Genomic DNA, 9771 nt, shown 5'->3' on the forward strand with positions numbered 1-9771 from the left:
CTGGTAATATATTTGGCATACCAGTATCTTGCTAATAACAATACTGAATTCTGTGTTCTATTCCTTGGTTCTAAACCCACTATCTACCCTACTTGTAAACATGATTGGACCTTCAATGAAAAAGCTACAAAAACTGTAACATATATGTACCCTTTCCACTCCTTGTTCTCTCCTCAGACTCACACCAATTTGGATTGAGTTAACGAGTTTAATGCACATAAGAGATTTAGACCACCTTTAATTATAAATCTTAATGCAATGAATTTATGGATCTTATTCAATTTTCTCATTATTTACTTCCTGGAACTTGAACTCACAATTAGATTTCTTAATATTTAGATCATGTAATATTTTCTCATGGAACAAACAAACAAACAAAGGTGCCATCTTTTCAGTTTTCTACCAAGGCATGGATTGCAAAATCACCATTATAATTGTGGAGAACTGACAGCGCCCTAAGATGGGTGGCTCAAAGATACGCCATTTTTAGGTTTTCTTTTTCTTTTTCCATTTGGGACCCTCTCATGCATGAAAAGATATTTGCACAGAACAATACAGAGAAATAAAAAAAAGGAATATTATGAGTTTTGTTTAACACTTTGCAGAAACAATATAAAGGATGATTAAGTAGGTTCATAAGCATGAATTGAACAAACTGACTAACATACACAGTTAAGGAAAAATGTAACAACTCAAGCATCATGTGCAATAAATATTCTTTGTCATCTTCATATGTGAACACAACTTGGTGTCATCTCACTTAAATTTGTATAAGCTGAAAATATCAGCATAAGCACCCCAATTTACATGCCGTAACAAAAACAGTAACTCTTAATTAGAAAACTATAATAAGGTATAACTCCTGCTTATAATACTGATCCTTATATAAGAAGAATTGGCATGGAGAAGTTGATTAAGAAGGAAACGTTAACCACATATATTAACTTTTCTACTGTTATAGGAAAATGGTCTGATGCAAATAAGAGAAACATGTATTTCCACGTGGAAAAGAAAAAGACATGCGAGGGTTCAGGCGTGTGGCACCAATGACAGGCCATGAAAATGATGGTCTGATTAGGATAGCATATAACATTTGGTGCGCCCTAGAGCCTCTACCCAACTCATCAGTGTTTTCATTCATATGCATCGTTATTTACATTATCGTGTTACCACATACTACGTTTTTTTTACACACAACACCATGCATTTGACCCTACATGCTTTTTGATCTTGACCTTTATTTCAGCAACGTGGGCCTGTCACCAAAGCATGTCTACCAAACAGTACTGTTGTTCTTGTGTTCATTGCATAATTCTGCACACGCAGTTATGGAGTTTCAAAGTGTTAATAATGGAGGAGATTATCATAGTAAATGTGAAATAAATTTTAGTTGAATACTTGTGTATTATGAGAAGGGAATGTTTCATAATCACAACAAATTCACAATTTACTCACTTTTGTAGACTTACATAAAGTGCTCACATTTGATCAAAAAGTACTAAACTATTAATCTTCTCTTCTCTTGTTATTACAAGCAATATATTTTAATTCAGAAAGACAATAAATGATAACAAAAAACTTATCGGAAGGTAAACCATCATGAAGAAACTTCTCAAAGTCTAACTCCTTCAATAATGTGAAAACATGTTAAATACACAAGAAAAAACCTTGAATTGTATATTAAAAGTTTTTACAGGTTATCTATATATAAAAAATGTTTAAGAAAACTTATTATTTTGAAAACTCTCATTCTTTTATTAGTGCATGTTTTATAACATGCAATCTAAAAAAAATTTAAGGAAAGAGAATTTATATTGTAAATATTTATATTAGTTCATCCACAAAGGCAAATCGTGTTTAGTTCTTGATCAACTTGTTCAAGTTTTACTAAGCAGACTAACATTGAAAAGACAAAAGCTGACATTGTTTGAACCTCAACCACCTTGACTAAAACAATCCAAGTATTATTTGAAAAATCGACCACTTTTGACTAGAAAGCCAAATATTATATGGAATGCGACCATTTCTGGCTACAACCTGAGTGCAAAAGTTGGTCTGACTCATACCTTTTACCACCCAAACTCAACGTTCTGGCTAGTTATTTAAATGATCCAGTGCAAAAGTTGCAAAGGTCTAGTAGTAGAAACACAATTTTTATATTTGAAAGAGCTTTTTAATTGCTTTTTATTGTAACAAGCTTTGCAAAGAAGATGAACTTTCCAAGAAAGAATGGGAAATCTTCGGATGAGGCTTTTATTTGACAATTTTGAAACATACTTTGAGTTTAAATTCACAAGGATTTTGCTTAATAGATTATATTTGAGCCTTTCAATGTGCAAAAGATTTTTAGCTAACACAAGGAGAGAATTTCAAAAGAGCCAAAACTTGAAATCGTACTTTTGTCGACTCCTCCAAAGGTGACCTTGCCTTTGTCACATCTTCGCAAATTGAGGAATATAGACTTTGTGTTCGTCATGTGCCACAGGTCAAGATTGAAATGTTTAAAGAATACTCATGTTAAGTCAAGAGTTGTTGAAACAATACAGAGTTTTTAGTCAGAAGTGATTAAGTGTCAAAGAATACTTGGTGGATTAGCTAGAAAAGGCTACATTTTGAAATAAAACTCGTAAGGGGTTAGACAAGAGTGACTATGTTCTAAAAGAATACTCATGTGTGCTTTGTGGCAGTAATTTTCCTAGTTGGAGACTAGTTGGCTAAGAGTTGAACGTAATCTACAGTATAAGATAAATTAGTATTAAAAATACTGAGTAATTTTTCTTCCATAATCTATTACATTGCATGTTATTTTGTTTTTGTTAAATACACCTTGAAACTTTAATTACACTTGAATCATAACCATGGTATTTCCTTTGATTTCAACATTACTATCTTATCTTTAATGGATTTTGAGCCTTCCAACACTTCTTGAGTTGATCATGATTCTAACGTCCTTTTAACCATTACATCACAAAGCTACACAAATGATGACGATTCTTAATATAGTTGTTGTCATGCTAGAGCATCAACTACGGTTTAATCAAAAGCCTATGTTGAAAGTTAGCCAAAAGTTTAATGAAAGATAATTAAAATGCATATAATTGTTGCAAGAATTATTGTTGTATCGAACATAAAAATTGAAGGTTAAAACTATAACTATTGTTATATGTGAATATATACAATGGCAGTTAAGGGTCCCTGTGAATCTATTTTTAAAAACACTTCTGGTATCATTGTAAAAAGAATATTTTCATCATTGTTAAAAATCCTCTTGCATTGGTGTTTCATGAATATAAAAATAATATTCAGACTACCATAAAAATATTTGGATAATCTTTTTATTATATCTATTGGAGATATCACATATCTCTATTTTTGGAGTGTAGCTTATGAATTTGTTGAACACTTATACTTGATAAACATTAATTTTGTGATGAAAGGTAAGTAATATCAAAACATACAAGTAAGGGTGGCAATGTGGGCTTAACCAAAAAATGCGGGGCATGCTGAGATATTGAGTCTACTAGCCTGTAAAATGTCCAATAGCCTATGCGAGCTGGCTCGCGACCCGCATAAAAAAACTTGCACTTATGTATATTAATTACTTTCCTTCTAGACTTCTACGTGAATGTTCCAAATTCTTGTAAGAGTGGAAAAGACAAGTGTTATGTATTTTTGAATGTGCTAAAATTTGAAGAATAAATCGTGTTTGTTGTAGTACGAATATGAATATAATGAAAATGTTGAATTATCAATTTATCATTCAACTCCTCAAAGTCTTTGCTTAATTTTGTGAACTTGTTAAAGTTTCCCAATTTGTTGAACATTGAAAGCTTTATCATAATTAAAAAAAAACATGCCAACTCGTGGTCCTGCGGGTCAAAAAGAATATGCGACGGACCAGACTTTTAGCTTGTGTTTTCTTTACGAGAAGAGCCAGCCTGGCCCGCCATGTGCATTCCTAGTGTGGGATAGGCTTAAATGGGCCATGCTGACCCACATTGTCACCCTTACATTCCAGTCATCTTAGTATTTTTCTATTAATAGGCTCATTTGATTTGGATAACTTCACTTAGTGTCAATTAGTCTTAAAATTAAATGTGACAATATTAATTAACCTTGTAATTGTTGCTTTTAAATGTTGTATTACAAAATATTTTGTTGTTTTTCAACAAAACGCAATTGTTAAACTTAGAAGCATCGGCTTGTGTTAGAAACACATGAGAAAACATTTGCAAATGGTTATATATAATAATTTAGGATAGTTGGCAAAACAATATTGCTTTTGCATTACTTAGCTTGTACTACCCTTTTAAATATGCTTTGACACTTGAATTACACTTTTACTTATTGATATGTTGAATAAAAAGGATTTGGACTTTCATGTTGGACCATGTGTTTATAATCATGTTTTTTATATTGTGTGAAGTAAAATAAATTCTAATTAATTAGATTAAGTTTGGGACAATGTGTTTGATAATTGGTCGAATTGAGGTTAGAGGTAGTCATAAAATAGAACAATCATTGAAAAAAAGTTACACATATGATGATGACTATTCTTAATATAATTCTTACTATATGTGATTTTCAACTACGATTTTATCAAGAACTATTATTGAAAGTCAAACAAACTAATAAAAAAAAATTAGAAAAGCATATCACAATGACTATTACAAAAAATGATGTTGTATCTCACTCATAGTTAAAACTAGAACTACCATCATATGTTAAAATACGAGAGCAATTAAGAATTCTTGTAAATCTTTTTAATTATTGGCAATTATAGAACAATTGTATAAAGACTATTTTATTTTATTTTATTGTTTGGATAAAGTATTTTAACACCAAGTTGAAAAACCTATTTAAATATATATCAAATAATTGTTAAAAGTAAAAAGGTATCAATATTGATGATCATTTGTAGTCGATCTTAATATGTTATTTTTATCGAAGTTTATCAAGTTTTTTTTTTTGTTTTGTTTTATATTTGCAAAACTTCTACTCAATTTATGTTAAATGAGATTATTTTAAAGTTATGAAATTATAGATAGGTCATATCCAAGTAAGATAGCACCAATAAAGCTCATCCAAGTTCATGTCGAGTTAAGTTGGTTTTGGCCCAACTTGAGACAAGTAGGCCTATACCTTAGTCGAGTCAAGCGGGCTTAGACCTAGGTCAAGCCGAATTGGCTTAGGCCTCCAAATCCAAGTTGGGCCAAGTCGGTTCATACATAGGAGGAAGTGGGTCAAGGCAACCTAGATTCAGTTTGTTAGAAGTGGGTTGATGTTCATCGAAGTCATGATTAACAAACATTAAATTGTGTTATGCTAGGCCTAGATCAGTCCTAGTCTAATTAAGATCAAGTCAAGACTAGCCTAATCAAGAGTTGGTCGAGCCAAGTCAAGTTGAGTTTGCTCAACCCAAGAGGAACAAGATTAACCTGCGCGAAGTCAAGTCAAGTCAAGTCAATTTGAGCGAGTTGAGTTGAACCAAGTTGGCTTGTACCTAGTTTAAACTTTGAGTTGAGACGATGCAGGTCCACATTCATTTTAGTTAGAGCCAAGTAACGTTCAACCTTGTTAGGCTAGGCCCATGTGGTCCTAGTCCAATAAATATCAGGTTGGGCTAGCTTAATCAAGACTAGGTCAAGTGGAGTCGAGCTGAGTCGATCTAGGCCTAGTTGAGTTGAGTTGACTTGAGTCAATTAACCAAGTTAGACCAAACCTAGGTTGAGTTAAGTTGGCCTTGCTCTAGGTTGAGCTATAAGTTACTCTAGGTTTGACAGATTGAAGTCAACTTAGGCTTGATTAATTTGGATCAATTTCACGTCAAGTCGAACCAAGTCTACTCGAATCTAACTTAAGCCGAATCGACCTAGACTCATATCAATCCAAACTATGAAAACCATAAATTTGAGAATGTGAAGAATTTCAATATTTTACCTTTTAGGTTTGAAATTCTTTAGTTTTAAACATAATTGCTAGAATTTCAATTTCTTTCAAAATTCCTTATTCAAACAACATACTTTAACACAAAGTATTTCAATTTTTCTAAAGAAACACATTATTCTCTTAAAATACCTTATCCAAGTACATTTGCTTTTAAAAAAAGTTGGAAAAACACAAATATAAATTAATAATGGTTAAGTTCAATATATTTTTTAATTAATTATTTATTTCGACATATTCGCTTAAACTTGACAGTGAATAAATATTGACCAATATTCGTTTTCTAATACCTATTAAATCAAAGTTAGTTTATAAGACATTAAAATTCGTAAAGAAAAAAAGTGAGGAGATTGTGTAAATTTATGACTTTCACCTATTCAATGAATTGTCACATATATTCGATGCTTCCATGACCTATATTTCATCACCTCTGAATAAATCCCGAATGGTATTTTAGAATATGATGCCACAGCCAGCACCCCTTTCCTCTGCTATGTATCCGTGCATTTTTTATTTCTTCTCAAAACAATAATTTATGCATTAGATGTACAAACTTAACTCGTACATGCACATAACCATTATACTATAAATTTCTTAGAATATGATTCTCCTGTTTATGGTACAATTAATAAGTTAAAAAGGTTATTGTTCATTAAACCTAAAATTCTTGAGAAAAGGATCATCTGACCGAATATTCTACTAATTAATTAACTTTTACTCAATATTAATTTTGAGTGCATTTTATTAGACCCATTAGTTATATTTTTTAGTTTTGCAAGAATCTCCCAACAAAACACAATACAACAAGATCTTGAATCTTAAAGATCTGATATCATCAATATTTTTACCATAATCATTGTACAGATAAGCTTTTATATCTAAGATTGATAATAAATTTCCTCTTGTTATTAGTTTAGAGTTTTTTTTTTTATAGTATTAAGGGAGTTTGTTTTGTATGTTTATGTGCATGAGTTTAGTTTGATATTCCCATTTTTTTATATTTGTTTTTCTCTTTTTTTAAATGGATTGCTTCATGTGATGACGTATACTTGTTGATCTTTGGGGTGTCCACCCAACTTAGATGTCAAAGTTTGCAAGTAATGATGTGTAACATAATATTAAATAATAATAAAATATATCGTTTAAACAACTTGGTGTAATTCTTGTGACAAAGTAATTTTGTATAAATATTTACGTGTGTCTCTTCTTTCGTACCTTTTCAAATGACATATTGTTCATTACATTTTAATTTTCTAAGAGTTTAAAGAATGTTTGATATATATATTTGTACCCTCCGGATAAAGGATATATGCATAAAGATAATGTCATTGTAAGAAGTTAGGTGAGGGTTCGGGTCATAGAAGAATGTCTCAAATGAACCAAGGTCATAGTAAGAAGTCATGTGATGATCCAAGATATGGAAGGATGTCTCCAATGGACCGAGGTCATAGTAAGAAGTCATGTGATGATCCAAGATATGGAAAGATATCTCCAGAAGGCCGAAAAACATTATAGAGTAGCAAGATATGATGAATATTCAAGAAAATATAGGAGAATCTTAATTAATAAAATGTTATCTCTCCCATATTCGATAAATATAAACTGAATCAGGGGATATTGTCATTATTTACTGTTGATTATCTTTTAGCTAAATTATTTAAGAAGATATGATTTTATATATTGACAAAAAATTGTAACCGATCTACCTATAAATAAGAATGTTACTCCCATAACCAAGGGACATAACTATTTTGGTTTAAGTGTTAATTGTTAAGGTCGAGATATTTCTTTACATTTGTCTTCGGAGTAAAGTTCCATACCTTTACTGAAATAATATTTCATTTCAAATATTTGTAAAACTTGTTTAACAACTTTATTTAATTTGATTTAGTGAAAAATAATCATATTATTATGAAAAAAAATTCATAATTCAATTTACTCTACTCTTAAACTTATTCTATGTTTTTAAAATTTTGCTGATAATATTGAGGAATTGCTTTTAATTTATCTTCTCATAACCTCTAAATTTAACTATCTATAATTTAATTATACACATATTTTAAATATGTTAATTTTACTTAATCATTCTTCTTTATTATTTTTAATTAAGAATTTAAGTGAGAGTTAGAAGTTCTTGGCCATGTAAAAAAACTTACAAATAGTATCTTGAAATTCATTAGGACTTTATAAATAACTTATTGATGTTAAAATTTTCAAAGTATTTCGTTACAAAGAACGAGTGGTATTAGAGTTGTTGAATTATTTGAGTAAGTGGCTTGAATAAGTACAATATAGAGTGAATGATGAGTTTTAGGTTCATGGATTTCCTTATATTAAAAAAAATGTCACGTTGAAGTTGTAACGTTCTATTTATAAATAAATTTAATTAAATGAAACATCACGATGAATAATATAAAGAGCAAAGTCATGGAATATAAATGTCACTCCTTACAGTTATCCAGAATATACTAGGAAGGAAACCAAGGCATACCACGATGCCATTAACAAGACAAGATAAAAGTTTAACAGTATCCAAAATACATGCTCAAGGAGTAGGATAATACATAGGTCATGGCGCCTTAAAAGAAAACTTGGAGGAAGGGGATCCAACCCAAGATAAGCTACGCAGCGGAGTTTCCATCACCCTAATGACCACGAGGAGTTCCCACATATGCTCACATCAATAAATTAATGATCATCGCAAAAGGAGAAAACCACACACAGAGCACACAAGCAAACATAAAGGGTAAGCTAGAGTGAAAAGGGTTTTATCATACAATTGCATACAATTTAAAAGACAAAGATACATAAAACAACCAAGCATGTGATGACCAACAAGCAAGACTCTGAGACTCAATTATCTGGATACATATAATTAGTCAGATTCACTGGATGCTTGCACTTATGGTGGCCTCTACTGCTTCGTAGAGTCATTGCCAATGGGTTTCACCCTACCACGCACAAGGTTAGCCTTCAAACATCTAAGGCCATTATCCTGCCAAAGATTAGGGCCTCCTACTACTCTCACCACTTGAGTCAGTACGCTCTACGTGAGATTAACTGACTCTTTAGAGTTTCAGGATGCAATCCTTACTTGAATCCTTACTAAATTATATAATGAGGCACTACCACGAAACCTCCGTGGAATTACGTCCTAACCATGAGGCACCACCATGAGCTTCCACTAAAAGGGGTCATGGAATTACGTCCTGACCATGACGCACCACCATGAAATCTCACCAAGAGATTTATTGAATTATGTCCTGACCATGAGGCACCACCATGAGATCTCACAAAGACATTCACGGAATTACGTCCTAAACCATACCAAAATCATGTTTCACCAACCAACATAAAGTTATCATGCATCAATCTCATGCCCATAAATATATATATATATATATATATATATATATATATATATATATATATATATAACCAACTATCCAATCATGTTCGATACGAAGATCATACCAAACTCATCAATTTCATCCCATAAACCATTTAATACATGCATAATCACCCAAATCATGCTTTAATAGAGCAATTCAAACAAAACTTGTGATTATCAATCAAGAACAGAGGAGAAAACAGTATCTGAGCACTTCCTTGCTCAATTCTCGTTCATGCAAGAGAGGTTCTCTCGCTTAGGCGAGAACTCGAGCAGTGGAACAGTGAGGTTTTTCGTGTGTTCTCGCTTAGGCGAGACCTCTTCGCCTGAGCGAGATGTCTTCTCACTCAAAACGTGAGCTCATTGCCTGAGCAACAATGCAAACCAAAACCAAAAAGGGTTCTAGGTACTCTCGCTTAGGAGAGACCTGCTCG

Source organism: Vigna unguiculata, chromosome 2 (assembly GCF_037176805.1).
Source record: "Vigna unguiculata cultivar grain cowpea cultivar isolate G323 ecotype 2 chromosome 2, ASM3717680v1, whole genome shotgun sequence".
NCBI lineage: Eukaryota > Viridiplantae > Streptophyta > Magnoliopsida > Fabales > Fabaceae > Vigna > Vigna unguiculata.